Source organism: Bos indicus, chromosome 24 (genome assembly GCF_029378745.1).
Source record: "Bos indicus isolate NIAB-ARS_2022 breed Sahiwal x Tharparkar chromosome 24, NIAB-ARS_B.indTharparkar_mat_pri_1.0, whole genome shotgun sequence".
NCBI lineage: Eukaryota > Metazoa > Chordata > Mammalia > Artiodactyla > Bovidae > Bos > Bos indicus.
In genome coordinates, this window is record NC_091783.1 from 50,470,983 (window position 1) to 50,497,463 (window position 26,481).

General features: G+C 44.5%; 1 protein-coding gene across 6 annotated transcripts in view; it reads left to right on the forward strand.

Moving 5' to 3' along the window:
• Positions 1–26,481, forward strand: part of MAPK4 (mitogen-activated protein kinase 4) — a 173,131-nt gene that overhangs the window by 16,404 nt on the left and 130,246 nt on the right. Inside the window, exons 1-2 of one of the 6 annotated variants that reach the window (XM_070779078.1) lie at positions 12,537–12,966; positions 13,494–13,692. The exons of 4 other annotated variants lie outside the window; for them this stretch is intronic. The gene's annotated coding sequence lies outside the window, so the exon portion shown is untranslated. Of the gene's footprint in view, positions 1–12,536; positions 13,693–26,481 lie in introns of those variants that run through there. One more of the 6 variants, XM_070779079.1, reaches the window with a different exon arrangement.

The window sequence follows — 26,481 nt, forward strand, 5'->3', positions numbered from 1 at the left end:
GCCTTAAAGGTGGTGTCATCTACATATCTGAGGTTACTGATATTTCTCCCTGCAATCTTGATTCTGGCTTGAGCTTCATCCACCCTGGCATTTCACACAATATACTCTGCAAATAAGTTAAATAAGCAAGATGGCAATATACAGCCTTAACATAACTCCTTTCCCAATTTAGAATCAATCCGTTGTTCCATGTCAGGTTCTAACTGTTGCTTCTTGACCTGCATACAGATTTCACAGGAGGCAGGTAAGGTGGTTGGTATTCCCACCTCTTGAAGAATTTTCCATAGTTTGTTGTGATCCACACAGTCAAAGGCTTGAGCGTAGTCAGTGAAGCAGAAGTAGAGGTGAGGGAAGAGAATTTTAAATTTCATAGTTCTCCGTACTATTTAATTTTTAGCATGAACCTATATTTTTATTTAATATGTAAATATGGGGGAAAATTAAGAAAGTAGAAAACAGAGAAGAAGCCACTGTATACGAGATCCTGCAGCTCTGAATTTAACCTCTGGATTCCTTTCTCAGTGGAAATTCTAGCTTTTATGAGTCATCAGACCCAAGTCTATATCGACTCAGTTATGTCATCCTCCATGCTTTTGTGTAACTTATCTTATGTAGCATATTTTCAGTCCCTCTCATGCCTGTGTTTCCTTTGAGCCTGACAATGGCACTGTCCAGTATGTTGGACTGGTATTATATGATTCCCATTTTACAGGTGAAAAGACTGAAGCTTAAGAAAGATAGGTGACTTATCAGGGGTGCCATGTTCACTACCCATGAAGTTCAGAACTAGAAGTCAAGTTCAGTGTGCCTTTAACCCTTGTAGAAAGAACTTGGCCATTTATTTTGGACATTAAAAAAATATTCCAAGCTGTCTCCTCTCCGGTTTCATGCCATAAGCATCTATTTCATTCTGTCTTATATCATGGTTAGATGTGTAATTGTTTTCCTCATTAATTTTTATCACCCTAGGCTATCTCTCTTCTTTCTCTAGCCTTTCTGTGTCTGGTCCATTTGATGCATATATTAGTTCTTAATCTTTGTTTTATGGAATTGGATACTCAAGGTACTTTCTCCTACATAATAATCCATTTTTAGGAAAACAAAATAGTAAAAGCCATTTCCACAAGACTAATATCATTGTCCACAAGAGAATTCAAGCCACATAATGTTTGAGCTGGAAGAAAACCATCTTTGTGAGTATTTATTTTGTTTTAGAAATGAGGAACCTGAAGATCAAATAAGTGGCTCAAGATCACACAGGGAGTGAGAGGTGACTTGGTATCAGAGGACGGTTCTCTTTCAGCCCAGCCCGGCTCCTGCTGCAGCAGTCATTACAGACACTTATTCTTCTGGTCATCAGGCATTTAGATGAATGGTCAATGTGGGCAAAAGATAGGTCACACTTAACGCAGTAACCATGAAGTGGTAACCTCAAAATGAGGTATTGAGCTGATTTTTCCATGTTTTAGTGAATGATTTTGCAGTTTACTTCCTTTTAAAGCAAACTTGGTATATACATGCCAGAATTTCCACAAAAGGATTGGGACTAGGAATCTTTTAGATGATAAGTAATCCCACCTTGAGCATTTACAATAGAGTCAAATCACCCTCGCTTGTGGGTAAATCTAGGTGCATAGCATCAAAGTTGTGAATGAGGAATTAATAGTGTTTTCTATCTTACTTGCTGGCTTTTAAAATGCAAGACATTCCTGGCTTGGTGAATAAGCCACTTGTTCTCCTCTTAAATGAGGAGTGACGAGTCCTCCAGTTCCTAAATTCACCCCTGGGTACCTGAGTGCCCAAAAGTGATTCCCAGTTTTCAAATATGCTGAGAACGGAGCTGGAAAGCACCCCCCCCCCTTTTTTTGTCTGAAGCTATGCAGAGGAGAAACAGAAGGATAAATCCCAAATAGGGCGACAGTATCAAAAGTGTGAGGACTGGGGGAGCCCTGGGCATCGGATTCACTAATGAGACAGAACGTCTTTTTATGAAGTACGTTCTTTTTTGTGCCACCTCCTATTGGATTCATACAGTCCTCAAAGGCACCAGCTCCAGAAGGCATAGTTGTAAAAGACATCAGGGGAACAGACATCTCTAAAAATTCAATTCAGTTCAACAAATATTTATGGTAGGTGCTGTAGGAGAGTTACGGTAAAAATCACAGAAGACCGGCCCAGCTTTTCTGGAGGTTGGAGTCTGTGCTGTGCTTTCCAAACTTGTCTGCATTTTGGAATCATCTAGGGACCCTCAAAAATCACTGAGGTCTGTGTCCAGTCCACCACCCTCGATTGAGCTTGTGATCCAACTGGTTTGGGATGTGGCCTAAGGTTTGGAATAGTTGAAAAGAGAATTCTAAAAGTGCAGTCAAATTTGGGAATTAGTGGTCTGTGAAGTGGTTCTCAGCCTTGACTGACTATATTAGAATCACCTGGAGTATATATGTATGTTTGTACATGTGTGTATGTGTATATGTATGTATACATATATGTATGCATGTGTATATAACCATAAGCATATGCACACATGTGTATTCAAATGCATGTGTGTATAAGCATGTATGTGCATGTGAATATACCCATATGCATAATAAACATACAGGGCTTCTGTGGTGGCTCAGATGGTAAAGAATCTGCCTACAGAGCAGGATACCTGGGTTTGATCCCAGCTGGGAAGATCCCCTGGAGATGGGAATGGCTACCCACTCCTGTATTCCTGCCTGGAGAATCCCAGGGACAGAGGAGCCTGGTGGGCTACAGCCAGTGGGGTTGCAAACAGTCGAACACAATTGAGTGACTAGCACTTTGTTAGCCCTTATACATACATGCCCAGGCTCCAGCTCTTGAGATTCTGGTTTACATGGTTTGGGATGGAGTCCAGACATCCATATTATTTAAAACCATGGTTCACCAAATTGCTGACGCCTGGGTCTGACTCCAGACACTCTGGTTTAATTGGCCTGGGGTCTTGTCTAGTCATCAGAGTCTTTTCAACCCGCTTCTCCCTGCCATGTGATTCTGATATGCAGTCAAGGTTGCAATCTACTAGGTTAGTGAGCGAGACCTGGCTACCTTGTGCATAGTTGGTTCTCAAGAAAAATGGTTCACTCTGAAATGAAAACTAGATAGAAGAATTTATAAGAGAAGTCAGTGCTGAAAAATTGTACATTCCTTGTTCTTCGGGCCTTTCTGCAGGCCTGAATATATGATGCAGTGATTTGGGGGGAGAGTAGGGTGTCAAAAACCTCATCAATTCAGCTCACAACCATAGCCTTTGTTGTGGCCGCCAGTGAAACTTCCAGCTGAAACTGACAGCCAAGATCTTCCTAATTGCTCGATTCCATTATATCTGCTTGTGATGGGCAGGGCGATTTGCCTGTCATACTCCTGATGTGTCCCACGTTGTGTTTTAAAGAAAAACAGCCAGAAACTGGCTTTTGTGAGATCTCAGTGCTCCAGCCCTGGATTCAGCCTGAGGTGAACTCTGTCCCGGGCAGCTGGCGTCTGCGAGGGCCCTCCCAGCCCGCCCAGGGCTAGGGAGAGCTCTCCGGAGCCCGGAGCCCGGAGCACAGAGTTGCCTGGTTTCCTTTGTTCCCTAGGTGACTCTCGATTAGTCCAAGGGGTACTGGGAGGGGAAGTATTTCCGCATCTGGCCCCGGTGAATGCAGCTGCTTTCAGCCTTGGAGAGGCTCCACCACCCTGGAAAGGGGGAGACTGCCAGGCAGGGAGTTCACCGCAGATGCTTACAGGGCAAAATCTGAACCCTCCCTCCTGTTGGTCTTTGAAGGCTCTAGGGCACTGATGCTGAAACTCGAGTGGATCAGAATCCCCTGGAGTTGTGTTAAACTACAGATCACTGGGGCAGCTCCCAGATTTTCTGATTTGGTCGGGCAGGGGTGGGGCCAAGCACTTGCATGTGTGATGTAGGAGGAAGGACCCAGATGGCACCTGTGTGATTTAGCAAAAGGACGTTACTTGATTGCTGCAAATTTACCTAATGGTTACAGGATCAATTGAAATGACCTCCAACTGTAAGATTGATAGGTTAATTGATTTTTTAAAATTATGTCTACTTGCCAGGTGTTGTGCAAGCCTTGTTGCTGCAAGGAAGAGGAAGATGTAGGTCTTCACTGAGCAGCTTGTCTTGGGGGGTGGGTGACACAGCAGTAAAGGGACAAGCACAGTACTGACCACTTAGTGGAAGGAGTGCCCGGGCTCTGTTGGGACACACATGAGCAGGAGGAGTGTGGCTCAGGGTTGGCTTCCAGGAGTAGGTGATTCTGGGGTGGGATCCTGGGGGATGACTGGGGGACTGCCAGGTGAAGAAGGTGGGGCAGAGTTCCAGGGGCAGCGTGAGCAAAGATGAGCAGGAAGATGAGCAAGCCTGGTGTGGGGAGCCCCATGTGGTTTAGGGTGATTGATCGGGAGCAGAGAGCTTAGTCTGGACAGGCAGGCAGGGGGTGGATCCCGGGGGTGCCTGTTTTCCACATGGAAGAGTCTGGGCTGATCCAAAAGCCAGGACAGTCACTGAGGGGTTTTAAGTAGGCAAGTAACACCATCAGCTTCGCCTGCCAGTTGGAAAACGGGCTGCAGGGAGCAAGCGCCTGCAGGAGGCACGGGAGACTGTCATGGGAGTCCCCCTGGGAAGTGATGAGGCCACAGGGGATGTGACCTTTACATCACCTGTCCTTGCATCACCCTCTGCCTCTGCTCAGTATTTCAGACACTCGAAGTCATTTCCAGTGGGTGTATTAGCTGATTTCTTGAGTGTCTGCTGTGTGTGCTTTTAGAGTGGAACCAGGCAATCAGTCTTGTGCTTCCCCTATAGAGATGCTGTGTTTCAAGGAAAATTAAGTTAAAATAAACATCAAGGGCAACCTTAGAACAGGTGAGCCCCACATGAAGGGCCTGTGTGGAAGGGATCAGACATTTCCAACTGTTTAGTCTGGATGAGGTCAGGGAGGGATGGTCTCTGCGTGTTGTCTGTCTGAGTTTTTCCTTTTTGGCTCTAACTGGGAGTCACTCTTCCCTCTCTTGCTCCCACCTTGAGAACAGATTCCAAATCCGAGTCTTAGTCCAGCCACTTGCTGGCAGCTGTCTTCCCCCACCTCCCCGCCCTTTGGTTTGGGGACTTACCCAGGACAGTTGCCTAAATTCCTAGTACCCTGGAGATGGCTTGAGTGCTGGGCATCATGGAGGAAAAGGGATGTTCAAAGCAGATAAGACCCATGCATGCCCACCTCAGTAGTTAAGGAATTGTGCATGAAGGAAACCCCAAAGAGGGCTGCAGTGAGCTAGTGCTTGGGTAAAGAGCACGCTCTCATCTGTCCCTGACCCATCTTAAAAAAAAAATCAACACTGGTGGATTCTGCTTGTGGTCCTTCATACTTCATCTGGTAATGAAAATTTGATCTGTGGTTTCCTCTCATAGGGCTCTTCAACTCATCGTAATTGATCCATCTCCAACAAGTGGCTCTTGAGGAAATCAATTCCTACAAGTCTTGTCAGGACCCAGAGAGCCTCCCAGGGATGTTGGAGGCTCCTTCTCCCCTTTGCACCTCTTCCTCCTGCAGGTTGTCGGGTTTCACCATCGGCTGAGTGAGGGGCTCCCTCAGAAGCTCTGAGTGGGCTGCTGCTGGGGAGGCAGCGGTCCCCTTAAGTAGATTGATGACCAGCATCAGTGAGCAGTCTGTGCTGTGAGGTAATGGCATCAAGATTTACAGGTCATCAATGCCGAGGTGGCTTTGCTGCTTCACACCAACACGGTAGATGTGAGACTCGATTGCAGAATGAATTGCTGGCAGCCTGCCTCAGATTGTAAGACTAAGAGCAGAAAGAAAGGACTAGCATGACCCTGGGTTGGTGTTTGCTCTGGTCACTGGATGCTGTCCAAAGAGGCACAACCTGAATTCTTCAGTGAGGGCTGTCCCAGGCTTTTTGCTGGTGACATGGCCAACTGGGATTCTTCTTGCTGGAGGGCTGCTAAAAAGGTTTGCTGAATGTCCAGGCAGATTTTCCTTGACTTTTGGCTAGTTAAGGCAGAGCTGCTTTTATCCTGATTCCATCTGCTGTTTGTCTCTGAAGGAAACTCACCATACAGTGGGTACCATCCTGAAAGTCTGTACTTAGGCCACTTGAGGGGGCTCTGCTTTCTTTCTCTTTCATGGTGTTTACTGTCGGCCCTGCCCAGTGGACCTGTGTGCGTGCTAAGTCGATTCAATTGTGTCTCTTTGCCACTCTATGGACCATAGCCCACCAGGCTCCTCTGTCCATGGGATTCTCCAGGCAAGAATACTGGAGTGGGTTGCCATGCTCTCCTCCAGGGGATCTTCCCAACCCAGGGATCGAACCCACATCTCTTATATCTGCTGCATGGCAGATGGGTCCTTTACCACCAGTGCCACCTGGGAAGCCCCAGTGGACCAGCATTAGAATACAAATTGTTTAATTCTCTAATGACATTGAATGTGCCAGTCAGATGCTTAATAAACCTTCAAGTCAGGAACGTAAACATATCATTGAACTTTCCTAGCACCCTCTTGCTTTGCATTTTCCATCACACAGCAGCTTTTGTCTAACTGTATGCTTGATCTGGGTGCCTGAATTCCCTTTAGCTCCGAGTCAACTTGTTATCGGAACGTGTCTGCCTTTATGCTGCTCATGGGGCCTTTTGCCTTATACTGGCTGGATAGGAATGCTTGACGCATTTATTCCTCCTTTACTCTGTGAGTGATAAGGGTCATAGTCTGCATATTTGTTCTGGGTCTTCTCAGTGTACCAAGATGCACTAGTGTTTTTACTTAAAAAGTGAGGAAACAGGATGTATTAATTATCTGTTGCTGTGCAAAAAATGATTCCCCAATTTGAAAGCTTAAAATGGCAAGCATTTATTATTTTATAGTTGTTATGGGTCCAGAATTTGGAAGTGGCTTGGCTGAGTACATCTAGTTTAGGGTCTATGGTGAGGTTGTAGTCAAGATGTTGGCTGGGGTCACAGACATCTGGAGACTTGCCCTGGGAGGGAGAAGGAGGGGTCAAGTTCATGTGTGGCTATTGGCTAGAAGCCTCAGTTCCTCCCTTTGAACATACTTTAAGCCACGTGAAGTATGTGGGTTCCTGGGTCTGACCAAAGGGATGAGCAGAGGTGGCTGAGTCCATTCTCTGCTAAGAGCTCACTTCTTCAGGTGGGTGACTTGGAGCCTGCTCTAGAGAACTCCCGTGAGCTGTTGAGGGTGAAAAATGGTTGGGATTCCCAGTTACAGAATTTAGAGTTACTCTGACAACAGTTATTGAGTAGGAGACAGTATTAGTACAGTCACTGCAGGCAAGTGCTTCTATGCATTCCTGGGAATATGAAGCTCATTTTTCATTTAAATCTTTACTTTTGGGATGGATTGCCACCTGGTGGTGACACCCATAAATTGCAGGGTTTTTTGAGACATGCACCCTGGTAGCTCGATGGTAAAGAATCTGCCTGCCCTACAGGAGACCCAGGTTCTATCTCTGGGTTGGGAACATCCCTTAGAGAAGGGAATGGCTACCCACTGCAGTATTCTTGCCTGGAGAATTCAATGGACAGAGGAGCCTGGTGGGCTAGTCCATGGGGTCGCAAAGAGTCAAACCCAACTGACTGACTGACACTTTGTCTTTATAGCTTTTAAAATATTTTCAATTTGAAAAGATAGTTATGAAATGACAGCTGGGAGAAAATTCGCATCATACCTTTCAAAGCTCATTTAACAAACTCTACCTCACTTGGTTACGACAAGAATTCTGTAGAGTAAATAGAGCAGGTGCTATCATCTCTACGTTATAGATGGGAAACAGGCCGTAGGGACTGAAACATTGCCCAAAGCTCGGAGTAAGTCAGTAGAGCAAAAGTGAGGGCTGGAACTTAGGCCTCCAAGTCTACACCAGCAGAGCTGGTGGCAGATGCTTCGGAAGAGGGTTTATTAAGTAAAGTGGGAAGAAGGGGCGCATGAAAGACATTTCACTTCCCAAGACTGCTGCTGAATACAAGATTTCAGCTGTTTGCTTCACAGAAGGGTTTGCAGTTCTCTGTCTACATGGCTGACGATGTCTTTTATGTCAGTATTGCTGAGTGTTCTTTTTTTGTGGTAGAATGAAGAGACCTTGCTGGTTCTGTTCTACTGCAGCCTAACAAACCCACCCTGTAGGCTGCCCTGGTGGTGCAGTGGTAAAGACTCCACTGGCCAATGCAGAAGACACAAGAGATGCAGGTTTGATCCCTGGGTAGGGAAGATCCCCTGGAGAAGGAATGGCAACTGACTGCAGTATTCTTGCATGGAAAATTCCATGGGCAGAGGAGCCTGGTGGGCTACAGTCCATGGGGTCACAAAGAACTGGACATGACTGAGGACACAGCACAACGAACCCACCCCAAAACTTGATGTCTTCACACAATAGTGACTTATTGTTATTTCTCATGATTCTGTGATTTGGGCAGCGCTTGGCTGGGTGATGATTCTGCTTCATGCAGCGTCAAATGGGACTATTTGTTTAGCTGCTCTCAGCTGCTGACTGGGTTGGCTTGGGCCAGAAGGTCCAAGAAGCCTTCCCTCATAGGCCTCACACCTCGTGTTCTTCCATTTTGATCCCTCTCCATGTCTGGCTTGGGCTTCCTCACAGCATGGTTGTCTCAGGGTAGCCAGACTTCTTATAGGGAGGCTGGCTCCCTAGGGAACACGCAGCAGTTGATGGTTCTCTTGAGACCCAGGCTCCAGAGTCCCAGAGTGAACATCATTCCCATCACCCTCTGCTGGTCAGAGCTAGTCACAAGGTCAACCCAGACTCACAGGGAGGAGAAACGGACTCCACTTCTTGGCGTGCAGGGTGACATGTACACACGATGGTGGGAGGAGATGCTGGTGGCCAAATTAGGCCTCTGTCTACTACAGTAACATTCATGTGTCCACTTGCTAAGGAAAACTCACCGTCCGTAGGCACGAGGAAAAACCATCTGTTAAAGCCACCAATGTGCAAAAGGCATTTGTGAAAATTCAGGAATAACAAGTTCAGCCCAATGTGAAGATTAGGTGGAGGAACAGCCCTGGGGTACGGGTCCTCTCTCTGCCTATTGCCGGACCAGGCTCTCATAGGGGCTCTTTTCTGGGACTGCAGGTAGTTCCAGGAATCATGGCTTTGGTCTTAAAGATTACTTTATGTTTCAATGCTATTCTCTCAAATCATCCCACCCTCGCCTTCTCCCACAGAGTCCAAAAGTCTGTTCTAGCACTGAAACATGTATATTACCATATGTGAAATAGATCGCCAGTCCAGGTTTGAGGCATGAGACTGGGTGCTCAGGGCCAGAGCACTGGGATGACCCTGAGGGATGGGATAGGGAGGGAGGTGGGAGGCAGGTTCAGGATGGGGAAGACATGTACACCCGTGGCTGATTCATGTCAATGTGTGGCAAAAACCGCTACAATACTGTAAAGTAATTAGCCTCCAAATTAAAATAAATTAATTTTTTAAAAAAAGAAAAAAAAAGATTATGCGTCTAACCCAAACTCAGTTCAGATAGATATTTATAGAGGGAAAAGCTTGAAAATATGGCCTTAAAAGTTGGCTTGTTGGATGGTAGAAAAATATGAACTCTTCATGTCATGATAATGGTATGTCCAAAGCCTTTTATTTGGATTTGAGTTATGGTTCAAATTCAAATAGGCTCAAATATGTACTTCTCCAATTGTTTATGTCTAGAAAATGGTCCCTCTCTTTCAGTGTCTTTCCGTCCATCCACCCAACCACATTCTTAGTTCCTGAGCAAGCTTTTTTGTTAGCTCTTAACTGCATTGAGAGAATAGGATACAGGAGTTCAAATTGCAATTAGCAGAATTCCCAGCTGGAGCTCCTATTATTCTGTGCAGTTGTCCTCTCACCTGCAAATTTGCATTGCCAATGTGTTTGTAGAGCTTTTTTCAGAGAGCTTTCACATGCATTATTACATTTTAATTTTCATGGCAATACCCTAAGATAACACTGAGTAAGATTGCTCCCTTGCAGAAAGAAGGAAATAGAAGTCCAGTAATGTTAACACATTATTGTTTGGGGGGGGGGTGTGGATTTTTGCAGAAACTAATGCCTGTGGCTGATGATTTGTTATATAAATGCATATTGAAACACTCCAGTCAATAACATTCAGGTAACAAAAAATGTACTAATATGTCTCTGGTCAATACATTGTTACGAATTTGATGAGGAAGTGGCAAAGCCAGACTTAGGTCCTGTTTTCAGTGTTTTCTCCTCTATTCCACATATCCAGTTTATAATCTGTCTACCCTAATGCCCAGGGCGTGGTGACCAGTCATGATGAAAGGATAGTTCTTAGACTAAAACATTTGTTAGGAGTTTTACAACAGCGCTGGTCTTGAAGTTAAGATGCAAACATAGGCATCTTTAAGTAGAATTTCAGTTAGTGGTGTAAAAACTTGCTTTTCGCAGCCAGTGGAGGGGACAGCAGGAACGTGTTAGCCAGCCTGATGGTGGCTTTCTCTTTGGAGGGGGATTTGAGCTCATTCATTCCCTCACGGACCTGAGCATCACACAGGACAGGAATAAGGGCAGGGTGCTCATCAGGGGCTGAAGCGCTTCCACGGTGCCCGCTCGGATCTTTACTGCCCAGGAGGTGGACAGGTTAGGGCCCATTGGCAAGCCTGTGGAGCCACCAAGCCAGCTCAGAGCCCCACATGCAGATTCAAGAGGAAACTTTCTCGATAGCAATGAATGGGCTTTTCTGCTGTGCTAAAATTAGAGCTGAAAGATAAACACAGGTATATCACTGGAGTGGAATAATAATGTTGTGCCATATGCGGAAAGGCCAGGGTGGGTTAGTGGGCCTGTTGTCCTTGGAGTTCTTCAAGACTGTGTTATGAGCTGTGTAGAGATTGGGGCGGGGGGCGTGCATTCTGGTTGACCAGTGAGATGGTCTCAGTACAGTTTCTTATCCTCGCGTAATTACTATGTAGTATGTTTCCTTTTACTCTCGGAACTGTTCTGTTTGGGTGATAATTATATAGCCCCCTACAGCATGAAGCTCAGCACTGAGTAGGCGCCCAGGGAAGGTTAGTCCCTTTCCTTGACAAGCCAGTAACGTATGCAGGGAAGTGACTACACATGTGTATTTTGTGCTTTTTATTTTATTTTTGATTATTTTATATTGGAGTATAGTTGCTTTACAGTGTTGTACAGCAAAGTGAATCAGCTATATGTATACATATATCCCTTCTTTTTTGAATTTCCTTCTAATTTAGGGCCCCACAGAGCACTATTTCCCTGTGTATATGGTAGCTTCTCACGTGTTGTCTATTTCATGTGTGTGTGTGTGCACTCAGTCGTGTCCGGCTCTTTGCGACCCCGTGGGCTGTTGCCCGCTAGACACCCCTGTCCATGGAATTCTGCAGGCAAGAATACTGGGGTGGGTTGCCATTTCCTACTCCAGGGGATCTTCCCGACCCAGGGATTGAACCCACATCTCTTGTGTCTCCTGCATTGGCAGGTGGATTCTTTACCACTGGCACCACCTGGGAATAGTATCAATAGAATATGTATGTCAATCCCAATCTCCCAATTCATCCTGCACACCCCCCATCTCCTACCCCCAGCTTTATTTTGTGCTTTTAATGAACCTGTTCTTCTTGACACTGCTGCTGCTGCTAAGTCACTTCAGTTGTGTCCAACTCTGTGCGACCCCATAGATGGCAGCCCACCAGGCTCCGCTGTCCCCGGGATTCTCCAGGCAAGAACACTGGAGTGGGTTGCCATTTCCTTCTCCAGTGCATGAAAGTGAAAAGTGAAAGGGAAGTCTCTCAGTTGTGTCCGACTCTTTGCAATCCCATGGACTGCAGCCCACCAGGCTCCTCCGCCCATGGGATTTTCCAGGCAAAAGTACTGGAGTGGGGTGCCATCGCTTTCTCTGCTTCTTGACACTAGAAGTTGAAATAAGGGCTTTTCTCTTGATTGACCTCTTCTTAAAAGTGAAAACGCTTATTTGAATTCCTTTTGGCACAGTAATAGGCTTGACCTCTGCTGGCTTTGGATTCAGTTGAGCACGTAGAAAAAAGGTGTCTCTGGTTCTTCATAGAGGAATCAGTTATATCCTTGTAATAATATCATCCACTGTATTGATAACTTAGTAAATTGTTTCTCATGCATGCTGTATCTCACAGCAGCCCTCTTCAGTGGGACTAGAGTTATAGAGAGAATCCCACAGCTTATTAATAATGCTGCAAAAACTGGAACCGAGACTTTTCCCACCTTTTGATCCTACATCCTCGTCTTAATCCCACCTTTTGTAGAGCCTCCCAACGGCTGTATTTGGCCATGTTGGCTTAAGATGTTTCTCTTAACGCCCAGTAAAACTGAAGACCCAGTGAAGTGGGTGAGGTTGGAACATGCTGGCCTAGGTGACAGCACAGAATGTGGTTACTCTGGAACACGCATTGTTGCTAGTCTACTCGTCTCGTGTGGCCAAGAGGCACCGTCATTAAACAAGCCTTCTATTTGTTCAGTGCTTTTATGGCTTGCAAGGTAATTTTCTTGCCCTGTTTGCAGCATCTGTTTGATGCATCAGAAGCATAAAGCACAGGTGAGAGGTCTCACCATCATCTTTCCCTAACGGAGGAGGAAGGAGGCTCAGCAAGATCAAGTGGACTGCTCAAGGTGACAGAGCAAGCACAAGGCAGTGCTTGGCTCAGAGCTCAAGTATTTCTGACAGTTGACCCCCTCCTGGCCTCGCATTCCTGATTTCATGGAGATTTTGGAGCATGTGGTTAAACTCGGGAGAGGTGGTTTGACTCCAGGGCCACAGGGCTCCAAATGAGCACCTCGTGAGAGGCTGAGGTGGAGTCTCCTCTACGAAGAAGGACAAGCTTGGTTTCCTGATGCCACACTGGTGAGAAGTGAATTAAAACAGCTCATTTTCAAATGAAGCCAAGTGGACAGAAGGTAAGCAGAGACAGGCAAAGGACTTAGGAAGGAGAGGGTTTTTAAGGCTTGCAGACCCTGCCTGTCATGAGGGAGAAACGGGAAAATGCTAGAGGCCCACAAAGGTTGGAGAAGCTTTTTTAAAAAGGCCCAGAAAAGGGTTCAAGACAGGCCAGTGGCTCCTTCCACAGGGAAATTGTGTTTGGTTTCTCATTTGGATCAGGGAGGACTCAAGGGGCAAGGAATTTTAGACAAATATTGTGCAAATCTATAAAGACCAGAGCTAGAGAAGAAACTGAGGGCCAAAATACTCACTTGCTCTGAGTTAGAATAATGCCTTTCCCCTTCACCATGGACTTTGAAAGACCTCAGTAAGAGAGTCAAGGCCAGACCAGAGAAAGCAACCAGCTCATGTTGGGAGCAAACTCATCGTAACTCCTCCTATTGCTTTCTTTTCATTTTATTTCTCTATTCTAGTTTTTCCATTCTATTTTTTGTCTCCTTTGTGTGATGGAGGGCACAGACTGATACAGATTTCCTCATACCAGTTATAGAGACTTTGTCTCCAAGCAAGCTGGGAATTACTGATGGAGCGAAGGGAGAAGAGCTGATTGCATGAGAGGAAGGAATTGTCATGCCTTTTGTTCAGTTCCTAACTCTGGAAGGAGCTGACTTAGAATCACTGGATGTTAGAACTCAAAAAAGGAACCCTGGAAACTGGGTAGTTCAACTTTTCATCAAATGCAGGTACATTCAACTTTTCTGTAACTACATAAATTGATGGCAATTCAGAAATTTGGGGAACACTTTTCAGAGAGTCAGAATTTCTAGGCATACCTCATTTTATTACACTTTATAGCACTTTGCTGATATTGCAGTTTTTATAGATTGAAGGTTTGTGGCAATCCTGCATTGTCAAATGATGGTTAGCATTCTTAGCAATAAAGTATTTTTTAATTAGGCTGTATACTTTTTTTTTTTAGTCATAATGATATTGCACACTTTGTAGGCTGCAGTATAGTGTAAATGTAACTTTTGTATGCACTGAGAAACCAAAAGAAAAATCGATACTTTATTGCAATGTTCACTTTATTGCTGTGGTCTGGAACTGAACCTGCAGCATCTCCAGTGTATGCCTGTACCTTCTCGGGAGACGGCCCCTTCTATCTCATTTTTTAACCCTTTGATGTTGACATAGCATCTGCCATGTGCCAGACGCTGACTGCTGTGGGTCCTTACTTAGTCATGGGGCTAACACAACTTTTATCCCTATTTTATAAATGAAGAAATTGAGAAACAAAGAGGTTAAGAAACTTACCTAAGGTCACACAGCAAGTAAGTGACGGAGATAGATAAGACTAGAACCCGGGCAGTCTGACTCCATAGTCTGTGCACTTAACCACTAAGTTTGCTACCTTAGTAACTACTTATCAGAGTAATCGCTGTTTGTTTTGTGTAATTACTATTTGTTTCTTATTTTGCATCAAATTGCTCCCTTGTATTTTCTGTTCCAGGGTCTTTCATATGATCTGTGTGCTCTTGGTCCTTCCTCTGGTTGCATGCAGTTGGATTGGTGAAAAGCACCTGAGATTTAAGATCAGATTTACTTAAGCGAAAATCTCAGCCTCCTTACTTACTAGCTATATAAACTTGAGCAGATATTTTATCAGTTTTTCTCAGCAAAGAGCCCTTCATTTGTGAAATTAGACTAAATAAGCTTCCTGGGTCATTGTAAAGATGAGCAAGGGTAGGACTCACAGTGTGAGCTCCATAAAAGATATGTTACTTTGTTGCAACTGTCTAACTATAATAATGACATCTGTATTCATTCATCTAAAATTGATCTGTAGAGTCAAACAATCTCAATCAAAACCTTAGCTGGCTCATTTGAAGAAACTGATAGGCCAGTCTAACTTTATATGAAAATGCTAAGCAATAGTGAAAAAGAAGGACAAAGTTGGAGGACTCCATTGGATTTCAAGATTTACTATAAAGCTATAGTATCAAAGATAGTGTAACTCTGACATAGGAAAAACATATAGATCAATGAAGCAGAATAGAGTCTAGAAATAGACTCACATATCTACAATTAATTGATTTTTTTTTTACAAAGAGGCAAAGTCAAATCAAAAAGGGCTGTTTAACAGATGGTGTTGGAAAAAATGGGTGTGTGTGCATGTGCTTAGCTGCTCAGTCATGTCTGACTCTTTGTGACCCTTTGGACTGTAGTCTGCCAGCCTCCTCTGTCCATGAGATTTCCCAGGCAAGAATAGTGGAGTGGGTTGCCATTTCCAGGGGATCGAACTGACCCAGGGATCAAACCATGTCTCCTGTGTATCCCACCTTGCAGCTGGATCCTTTACCCACTGAGCCATTGGGGAAGTCCAGAAAAAAATGGGTATTTCTCTCTAAATAAAATGAACCTTGACCCCGACTCCACTGTACACATTGAAACTAATGTTAGATCATAGACTTAATGTGAAAGCTAGACATAAAACTTCAAGAAGACAATGCAGGGGATTAAAAATTGTGATTAGTCAGAGATTGAGACATGAGAAAATTCCATGGGCAGAGGAGCCTGGTAGGCTGCAGTCCATGGGGTCGCTAAGAGTCAGACTGTGAAGAAGGCTGAGTGCCGAAGAATTGATGCTTTTGAACTGTGGTGTTGGAGAAGACTCTTGAGAGTCCCTTGGACCGCAAGAAGATCCAACCAGTCCATTCTGAAGGAGATCAGCCCTGGGATTTCTTTGGAAGGAATGATGCTAAAGCTGAAACTCCAGTACTTTGGCCACCTTGTGTGAAGAGTTGACTCATTGGAAAAGACTCTGATGCTGGGAGGGATTGGGGACAGGAGGAGAAGGGGACGACAGAGGATGAGATGGCTGGATGGCATCACTGACTCGATGGACTGGAGTCTGAGTGAACTCCAGGAGTTGGTGATGGACAGGGAGGCCTGGCGTGCTGCAATTCATGGGGTCGCAAAGAGTCAGACATGATTGAGCGACTGAACTGAACTGAACCGAACTGAAGAGTCAGACACGACTGAGCAACTTCACTTTCACTTTTCACTTTCCTGCATTGGAGAAGGAAATGGCAACCCACTCCAGTGTTCTTGCCTGGAGAATTCCAGGGACGGGGGAGCCTGGTGGGCTGCTGTCTATGGGGTCGTACAGAGTCGGACACGACTGAAGTGACTTAGCAGCAGCAGCAGCAGAGACATAAGAAACATTAACCATAAAAGGAAAAAAAGGATATATTGGACTTCATCAAAATTGGATATTTTTGTTCCTGAAGAAATATTATGAATAAAAGGAACAGACCATCTTATGACTGGGAAGAACTATTCACAACACACATAAATAAGTGCTTGCGTGCTTAGTTGTTCCATCATGTCTGACTCTTTGCGACCTCTGGCCTTGGGCTTTTCCAGGTCAGGATACTGCAGAGGGTTGCCATTTCCTTCTCCAAGGGATATTCGTGACCCAGGGGTCAAACCCACATCTCCTGCGTCTCCTGCATTGGCAGGCAGATTCTTTTCCACTGCACCACCTAGGAAACCCATATAAATAAGACTTAAAGTGTAATAAACAACTCCTACAAATCAATAATAAGGAGACAAATAACCCAATGAAAATCATGTGCAAAAGACTTGAACAGAAGAAGATATGCAAAACCCAGTGAAGAGCTTGCATCTTTTGTCATACAGGAAATGCAAATTAAATGAGATGCTATTAATGATTGCTAGAATAACAAAAATCAGAAAAGCTGGGAATATCAAATGTTGGGAAGAAAATTGAGCAACTGAGATGCTTGTACAATACTGCTGGGTGTGTTAAATGATACAATCACTTGGAGAACTGTTTGTAAGTTGTTATAAAGTCAAAATACATCTATGGCCCAGCTATTTCATTCTTATCAATAGATCTTTACACAGGAGAAATGAAAACGTATGTCCATAAAAAGACTTATATGAGAATGTTTGTTGCCGCTTTGTTCATATTAGCCCCAACCTGGAATCAACCCAAGAGCTCATCAACAGGGAATGAATGAATAAATTGTGTTATGATCATGGAAAAGGGAATAATACTCAGCAATAAGAAAGAGTGAAATACTGATACACACAACAGAGTCTCAAAAACAAAATAGTGAGTGGAGGGAAAAGCCAGAAAAAAAAGAGTACTTCCTAAATTATTGATGTGAAGTTCAGGAACAGATAGAACTAATAATCTGTGATAGGAGTTAGAACAGAGTTTGCCTTCATCAGGAGTGGGTAGCAATTGACTGGAAGAGGCTGAGAGGAAATTTTCTAGGGGGACAGAAACATTCTGTGTCTTGCTTGGGGTGATGGTTACATAGGTGGACATAGTCATGACAATGTGTTATATACGTAAGAGCTGTATAAATTCTCCCTAAACATTTAAGAACAATAATGCTATCTGAAATTGAATATGTTAATGATTTAAAGAGTAGCAAGAGCTTTTATTTCCATGATTTAAACTTTCTACTTCTATTAATGTGGCCTGAGATTGTATTTACTTTTTTCTTTTTAAGCAGCAACTTCATTATACTCTTGCGATTTATGGGATTTGTGGCTAATGAAAACTGCCAAGTCTCTCTTTCTTTTCAGCATGAATCTCTACCAGGCAGTACTCCTTTCTGAAATGCCTTTTTTGTTTATCTAAGTGGGTCTACAGGTAGCCCTTGAAGGAGTAAATAGAACTTAGATAAACAAAGGAGATATTTCAGAAGATGGAGTAATGCTGTAAATCATAACAATAACTTAAAATGAGGTCCTGCTGACTGCTGGGCACTCTCTGGGGCTTTACACACATTTGTCAATTTAACTCTCAGAACAACTCTGTGGGAGAAGGTGAAAGTGTTAGTCCCGCAGTTATGTCCAACTGTGTGTGCCCCCATGGACTATAGCCCGCCAGGCTCCTCTGTCCGTGGAATTCTCCAGGCAAGAATACTGGAGTGGGTAGCCATTCCCTTCTCCCGACCCAGGCATTGAACCTGAGTCTCCTGCATTGCAGGTTGATTCATTACTGTCTGAACCGCCAGGGAAGCCCCTCTCTGGGAGAGATGTTACTATTATGCCCATTTCGTAGGATGAGGTGATCTGAGACACAGTGGAAATAAACGACTTCTGGTTCAAGGTCACGTGGTCAGTAAGGGATGGAGCTGGAATTCACATCCTGGTAGCTCTGATGCCCCAAACTCTACTCTTAGCTCCTGGGCTAAGAGCACTCTGCCTGACCCCTGGTTTGCTTCTGCTTGGTATTTTGATACTTTGACCTGTTCTGTCTCTGGTTAGTCTTCTTAGAATAGCTCAATCTAGGTTTACTTCCCTAAGGAACATCATACCCTGAGCACTTCATGAATTCCTTACATGACTCTTATGGGAGAACCTGTCTGTGAAGGGGCAGCTGAACGCGGTGAGGGAAAATGTCCCTTGCGATCTCCAGACCTTATTCCAAGCCCAGCCTTTGCAGTCTTTTTCCACACACCCAAGTTCAAAGAATTCCTTAAATACCATCAATTAGCCCTGAAGGTGCATGCTGCTTTCTACATATCTAACCAAATAGACATCAGTTACATAAAGTCAGATCGGGACACACTGCCGGGTAGCAACTCATGCCTGAAAGGAAGAGAGTCTTGGCAGTTATCATTAGCCACAAATTCCATAAATGGCAAGAGTGTGATGACGCTGCTTACAAAGAAATTAAAGTGAAATCAAACTCAAGCCACATTAATAGAAATAGAATGGCAAAGAGTCAGACACAACTGAGTGACTGAGCACACACACACATTCAGAATATGGAATAATAATCCCAAAGCACTCGTCCCAGTTTAGAATAGATCTTAACATGTTCAGTTTCAGATGTCATTATTATTACATTTTAACGTTTAGGAAGATTTTACATGGACATCTAGTGTTTAGTTTAATCAATGGGCTAAGTCACTTCAATCGTGTCTGACTCTTTGAGACCCTATGGACTATAGCCTGCTAGGCTCCTCTGTCCATGGGATTTTCCAGGCAAGAATACTGGAGTAGGTTGCCATGCCTTTCTCCAGGGAATATTCCTGACCAGGGATCATTAAACTCAGTTTAATGACTATGTCCACCCATATAATCAAAACCACAATCAAGATACAGGATATTCCTGTTACTCCCAAAGTTTCCTCATTTCCCTCTCTAAGTCATTCCCACTCATCCTCACCAAAAGCATGTTTTGATCCAGAGAGCAGAGGTCTTCTGGAGCAGATTGGAATTTTTGTTTACTAATATTTACCAAGCACTTTATATGGTCACAGACCCAGAGGAAGCGTCCCTTGGAAAGGGGTGTCATAGGCTAGAAATGGCTTGTTGCAGGGGCGGATTTGATCTTACCAGCAGGGAACACTGCTGTCCACAACTCACAGCCAGTCTTGGAGGACACTCACCTGTGCTAAAATCATGACTCTGTCCTGCTCATTTTCTTTCTAGACCAGTGGTCCCTGGGAGTCCTGCTAGATGAAAGCATAGGTTTCTGGTTTTTCATGCCAAAGGAAGCATTGAATTACCTAGAAAGTTCCAGGTGGTGAGATACAAGTCTTATTTAGACCTTTTAATGATCTGCTCTCTTAATAGGCTATGTCAAATTGGCCTTAAACTCAGTCAGAAAGAAGACATGAGAATGTGTTGGGCCAGAGGCACCCACAGGACACAGGGTGATGTGTCTGGGAGAGAGACGTAGGCCGGGCTCCCCAACCCCTGGGCCGTAGCCCAGTACAGGACTGGTTCAGGTCCACGGTCTGTTAGGAACTGGGCTTCACAGCAGGATGTGAGTGGCTGGCGAGTGAGTGAAGCTTCATCTGTATTTACAGCCGCTCCCCATCACTTGCGTTACCACCTGAACTCCACCTCCTGTCTGATCAGCAGTGGCATCAGGTTCTCATATGGGTGCAAGCCTACCACGAACTGTGAGTGCAAGGGATCATCTAGGTGGCATGGTACTTATGAGAATCATCCCTAAATCAACCCCCGCCACCCTGACTTGTGGAAAAATTTTCTTCCATGAAACTGATCCCTGGTGCCAAAAAGGTTGGAGACTGCTGGCCTAGTGCGTATGCTTGATAAAGAAGGCAGACCTCAGTTTTCCTTGGGAATTCATCATAGGTCAGCTCTGCATATACACTTAGTTTCTTTGTGCTGCAAAGTCCTCAACTGAAAATTGGGATTGATGTGATGTCTGTATCTCAAGATTATAGGTAAAGGGTAAATGAGATATGAAGTCGTTAGAGGTCTGGAAATGTATAAAAGCAGTGTGATATTAGGGAGCTTGGTCTGTCAAAGCCAACACTATGGCTCCTTGAAGAAGCTGAGCTAGTGGAAAACCAAAACAATACAATAGTTGGGCTTGGGGCTGTAAAACAACTTTTTCAGCCCCTGTGTATTTGAAAATTCACCCTTAGTCATTCATCCTTTAAGACTCCCTCCCCTCACAGCCAAAACCCTGAGAAATGTTAGGCTCTGAAACTCGATCTAAATTGAGTCAACTGACTTTAATATTAAATATTTACTGTATGCCAAGCACTGTGAAGGTTATAAAAATGAGTAAGAAATAGCTCCTGCCTTCCAGGAATTTACAGCTTGGTCAGATCCCTTACACGAGGAGAAGAATCTCAAGGAAATCATGCCCCTCTGTTTTATTCACTAACTGACATACGGTCTTCTTACTAGTTCATCTTGATTTGTCCGAGTCTCTGCTTTTTCACACATTAAGTGATTCCTGAGTTTCCTTTCTACAATGAAGAACGGCCTAGCCAAGAAAAAAAAATCCTTTCCTGGACTTCTAAGACAGGACCAAAATAAATTACTCTTATCTGTTGAAAGAGACATAAATAAACTTGCGGTTATTGTGTTCTCAATTTATGGATGGTTTTTGTTTTAAAAGTTTCCACACACCTTTATCTTCATCATTCATGCCCTGAGCTCTCTCTCTCTCTTTTTTAACTAAATGCCACATTTTATTTGCATTTCACCAGCTTGTCCATTAATGTTCTCTCTTGCTCCAGGAGCCAGTCTAGAGTAAGGCATCACACTTAGTTCTTATGTCTTTCCAGTCTCCCCTGGTCTGTGATAACTTCTCCATCATCCCATGTTTATTCATGACCTTGGCAGTCTTGAGGAGTGCTGATTCAGTGTCCTGTCCCCCAGTCTGGGTTTATCTGACGTTACTCTCATGATCAGTCTAGGGTTGTACGTTTTTGGAAAGAACACTACAGAGATGAAGTGACCTTCTTGTCACATCATCTCGAGGTGCAGGACATTCACAGACAGTGCTGATGATGTAACCTTGATTGAGGAGGTGTTGCCCACGGTTTCCTCTGTCATAGAAAGCTACTCTTTTCCCCTCTGTCTACTCTCTTCTTTGGAAGTGGGCCATTCAGCCTAGCACACTGTAACAGTCACCTCCTGCAGCAGAGTATGTACATATATTATTTGGCTGAATTTTTTGTTTTTGTTTTTTAAAAAATTTTTTGGAGTCTAGTTGCTTTACAATGTTGTCTTAGTTTCTACTGTGCAGCAAAGTGAATCAGCTATCACCTCATGGCAAATAGATGGGGAAACAATGAAAACAGTGACAGACTTTATTTCCTTGGGCTCCAAAATCACGGCAGATGGTGACGGCAGCCATGAAATTAAAAGACGTTTGCTCCTTAGAAGAAAAGCTATGACAAACCTAGACAGGATATTAAAAAGCAGAGACATTACTTTGCCAACATAGGTCTAGTCAAAGCTATGGTTTTTCCAGTGGTCATATACGGATGTGAGAGGTGGACCGTAAAGAAGTCTGAGCATCAAAGAATTGATGCTTTTGAACTGTGGTGTTGGAGAAGACTCTTGAGAGTTCCTTGGACAGCAAGGAGGTTAAACTAGTCAATTCTAAAGGAAATTAATCCTGAATATTCATTGAAAGGACTGATGCTGAAGCTACAATACTTTGGCCACCTGATGCAAAGAGCTGACTCATTAGAAAAGACCGTGATGCTGGGAAAGATTGGGGGCAGGAGGAGAAGGGGATGACGGAGGATGAGATGGCTGGATGGCATCACCGACTCAATGGACGTGAGTTTGAGTAAACTCCAGGAGTTGGTGATGGACAGGGAGGCCTGACGTGCTGCGGTCCATGGGGTCGCAAAGAGTTGGACACGACTGAGCGACTGAACAACAACAATACACATATGCTCTCCTTTTTGGATTTCCTTCCCATTTTGGTCGCCACAGAACACTGACTAGACTTCTCTGTGGTATATAGCAGGCTCTCATTAGTTATCTATTTTACATAGTTATCAATAATGTATATGTATCAGTCCCAGTCTCCCTATTGGATGAAGGTTTCTTGAACAGAATTATTATTCAGCCTCTACCACAGTACAATTCAACCTTGTACTACGTTTCATCCTTGCTCTGTGCTTTGAGAATATTAGCTAATTAATCCTAATTAGCCATTATAGCAGAATCTCACTAATTCTCATTTCACTGATCTGTACATAGAACAATTTTTCTGAAAACCCATCTGTCTTCACTTCTAAGCCTAGATGTATGTTAAGGAAGTCTATGTCTATGAATGTGTTTCTAAAGGGCTTATCTACAGAGTCTCAGCATGAGTAAGTCTCCACAGATATTTTACTCATTGTTTTCTGCTTTCCTGTGAAGTATTATCCTAAGTCATTTCAAAGAATATGTTCATGAAAATAGCCTTGGATTTTAATCTGTTTATTATATTACGAACTCAAAATGGAGCACCTTTTTCTAAGGAGTGCAAAGCCGATTATGCCATTAATTATGTAATATCTTCATTCTCAAAACAACCCAGTCTCTTTATGACTTGGTTTCTAATAGAACACAGTTTGGTTTAGGATGAATCTGTCTTGGATTCTGTCCAGTAGAAGGTATTGTATTTGGTACTTAAATGTATCGCCTTGTATATTATAATTATTTTCCATGTATACGCATCTGTGTGTTTCCTCAATCATACCCTAAATATTTTAAAGGTGTATTCTGTGACTTATAGCTTTGTCTCCTGTAGTGATTGGCTTCTCGCCTTTGTAGTTGGTGTTGTTGATTGTCTACACAACACCCATTTATGCCTTGCCTTCTACCCAATAGAATCCCAATTTATTCAGATACTCTTTCCCCCTCCTCAGCCAGGCATCTCAGGAGAAACTGACCAACCCTTAGCTCCAAGAGTGGATCTGATTTGTTTAAGGGCATTCATCTTTCTGGCTTATGATCAGCTTAGAATGTACACATGACCCCAAATAGGCTGTGAGAGGGCTTGCTGGGAGCTTCTGATAAAAATTTCCTCCAATTAAAAAAAAAAAAAAAAGCTACAGGGGGATGTGAGTTGGTCCCTCTGCCTATGGACATCTTCATTTGTAACTGTGAAGATCAGAGCTGCGGAAGCCTCCTCCCCGCTCCAGTGGGAGCACGAAGCCGGAAGAATCTCAGGCAAAGGCGGGGGTCTGAGCCATGCTGTGCCTTTCAGTTTTGTGAAACAACAAATGTGCTTACTGTTTAAGCCGCTTTGAGATAAGTTTCTCCTTACTTGCAGCCAAAGGCATCCTGAATAATATATAATAATGTATCCTAAATACATCATGAGTTTATGGATAATGCAGAATTATCCATAAATATTTTTTCCTGATTGATTTTAGTGACACAGGTCCTCTTTGGAAAAGGAGATTATGCTTGAACAAGAAACACTAGTTCACTTTGGGAAAGTCATTTCAAGCCAGTTAGAAATTTTTAAAGAATATGTAGGATTTGGTCCTAATCAGTTTTTTTTCCCCATAAACTTATTCATTAGATGATAGTTCAAACTTGACATTGTTCATGTTTGATGCTATGAAATAAAATATTTGGGGTGGAGTGGACCGATCTGTTCTGTGCTCGTGTGCCTGGAGCATGGAGCTGGTGTTGTGAAGTAATCTTGATTCGTCGCCTCCTCCGAAACCCCTGCAGCTCTCTCCTCCAAAAGCTGTTTGCTCTCAGTTCCTTCTGCCCTTCCACGTGGCATCCCTTCTCTCTCTTTCTTCAGGCCATCCTGTTGTGGGCAGGGGTCCATAGAGCTGCCTTCCTGGAGGCAGGGTTAGTTTCAGCCTCTCTGTCTTGGGAATAGGACACGCCCTTCACTAGTGTCCACGCTTGGGCTTCCCCCATGATTTCTTGGAGATCCTATTTGCTGTTTCATGGCATTAACTTCTATTCATCAAGGCTCTGCAAACTGACACCTATAGGAATTCAGTTCAGTTCAGTAGCCCAGTTGTGTCCGATTCTTTGCGACCCCATGGACTACAGCACGCCAGGCTTCCCTGTCCATCACCAACACCAAGTTGGAGTTTGCTCGAACTCATGTCCATTGAGTCGGTGATGCCATCCAACCAGCTCATCCTCTATCGTCCCCTTCTCCTCCTGCCTTCAGTCTTTCCCAGCATCAGGGTCTTTTCCTGGAATTCAAGCCCAGGACTATTGTTTCTCACCTTTTCCTATAGTTGCTTGGTCACCAGGCACTTCTCCACTCTACTCATCCTTGGTCTTGCCTGCTGCCTCCTCAGCAGCTCACTGTGAGGGGTTTACAATGAAAGTTCTCTCCACCTCCATGGACACATCGGTTTATTTTCTCTCCATCCTCAGGAAAAGAGCCATTAATTTGGTATCTTAAGCCTTAGCCCAGTAAGTAAATTTCTTTTTTCTCTCCAGCCAGCAGCCCAGTATTTCCCAGCTGGTATGATTCAGCTCTAGCCCCTGTATTTTTATACCATGTTTCTTACATTATCTTCCTTGGAATATAGTCCCTTAAAATGCTCTGTAGAAAAATGGTTCCATAGACTAAGGAATTTGAAAAGTGCCACAGATCTTCTCAGTGAGTTCACATAGATTATGAAAAAAAGTGTTAGTCACCCAGTCATGTCCAACTCTTTGTGACCCCATGGACTGTAGCCTGCCAGTCTCCTCTGCCCATGGGATTCTCCAGGCAAGAATACTGGAGTGAATAGCCATTCCCTTCTCCAGGGGATCCTCCCGACCCAGGGAACAAACCCAAGTCTCCGACATTGCAGGTGGATTCCTGACCATCTGAGCCTCCAGGGAGCCCTGGTCCCATACAGTCTAGTTCCCAATGATCCTATATAAAGACTAAAAACAACTGCTGAACTTATATGACTGTAACGCCCCTCAACCCCTTTTTCCCTTGGTACCTCCCCTCCCCACTTTATTGAGTAGCCTGTGGATCCCACTGAGTAGAACTTAGAATTCCCTGAACCCGTTTGAGGTCTGCCACCTCTAAGTCCCGGCTCTGGGGCTTCCTTACCCAGAATACCCTCCCTCCTGATCTCTGCCGTAGGATGCCCCCAGCCTACCCCCAGAGCCTGGTGCACAGGAGTGTCTGAGAGCTTACTCTCAAATATTTCCATATAAAAGTCGCAGTAGGAGTGCGGACACAGTTTAAGTCCAGTCCACCTGCCCAGGCTAAGTGTGTAATAAGATACGCTAGTCAGGGACCAACATTCTAGAGATAGTTACCCAGCATCCCAGGCTTACCTGGTGTCTATCCCTGGGGGCTAATTAGCTAATTAGATCCCTGCTCCATGGAGGACCCTGGCTGCCTGTGTTTGAAACAGCCTCCGAGAAACAAGGTGCTGGGCTCGGCGTCAGAGGACCAAGCTGGGCCTTTCCTGAGCTGTCGGCACTATACATGTGGCTGGGTTTGCAGGCTGGCTAAGAAGTGTTAACTAGTCAGCTGAATTTCACCAAAGACTTGCTTCAGTTGTATCGTACTAGCTGGTAGGGAGGTGGTGGCGAGGGGCCCTTCAGTTCAGTTCAGTTCAGTCACAGTCGTGTCCGACTCTTTGCGACCTCATGGACTGCAGCTCGCCAGGCTTCCCTGTCCTTTACCATCTCCTGAAGTTTGCTCAGACTCATGTCCCTCGAGTCGGTCATGCCATCTGCTGAGTTACCAGAAGAGTCTCGCAGACAGTTTGGGCAGTCAGCAGAGGGGTCAGTCCCCGTAGGTGACAGCAAGCTCAGACCCACCCCTCACCCCTCTGGTGCTGGTACTGGATGTGATGCTGAGCCGGGCAAGAAGTTATCAGCCGCTCCAAGCTTTGCAGTCAATGGGCGGTCATTTCCTACATCTCCTTTGTCCCCCTTAGTAAATGCATCTGCATCAGGGACCTCTAAGCCTGGACACCGACATCTCCTCCCCACCGTGACCACAAAGAGGGGACCTTTGCACTAGACAACCACTCACTAGCTCCTGCGGGTGCCCTGCCCTCCACGTCTTCCTGCTCCACCCCCCAGCATTCTGAGGGCTCTGGTAGGAGCCCGTACCAGCAGATGGCACACTGTCGCTCCTCCCGGAACCCAGACCTCCACCCACAGGCTCTTGTGTTAGTCTTATCCTCGCTGTGCCTCAGAGTCTATACCAGGAAAATGAGTATAATAATAGGACCCCCTCGTGGGCCTGTTGTGGGGAAACTAGCTCACAC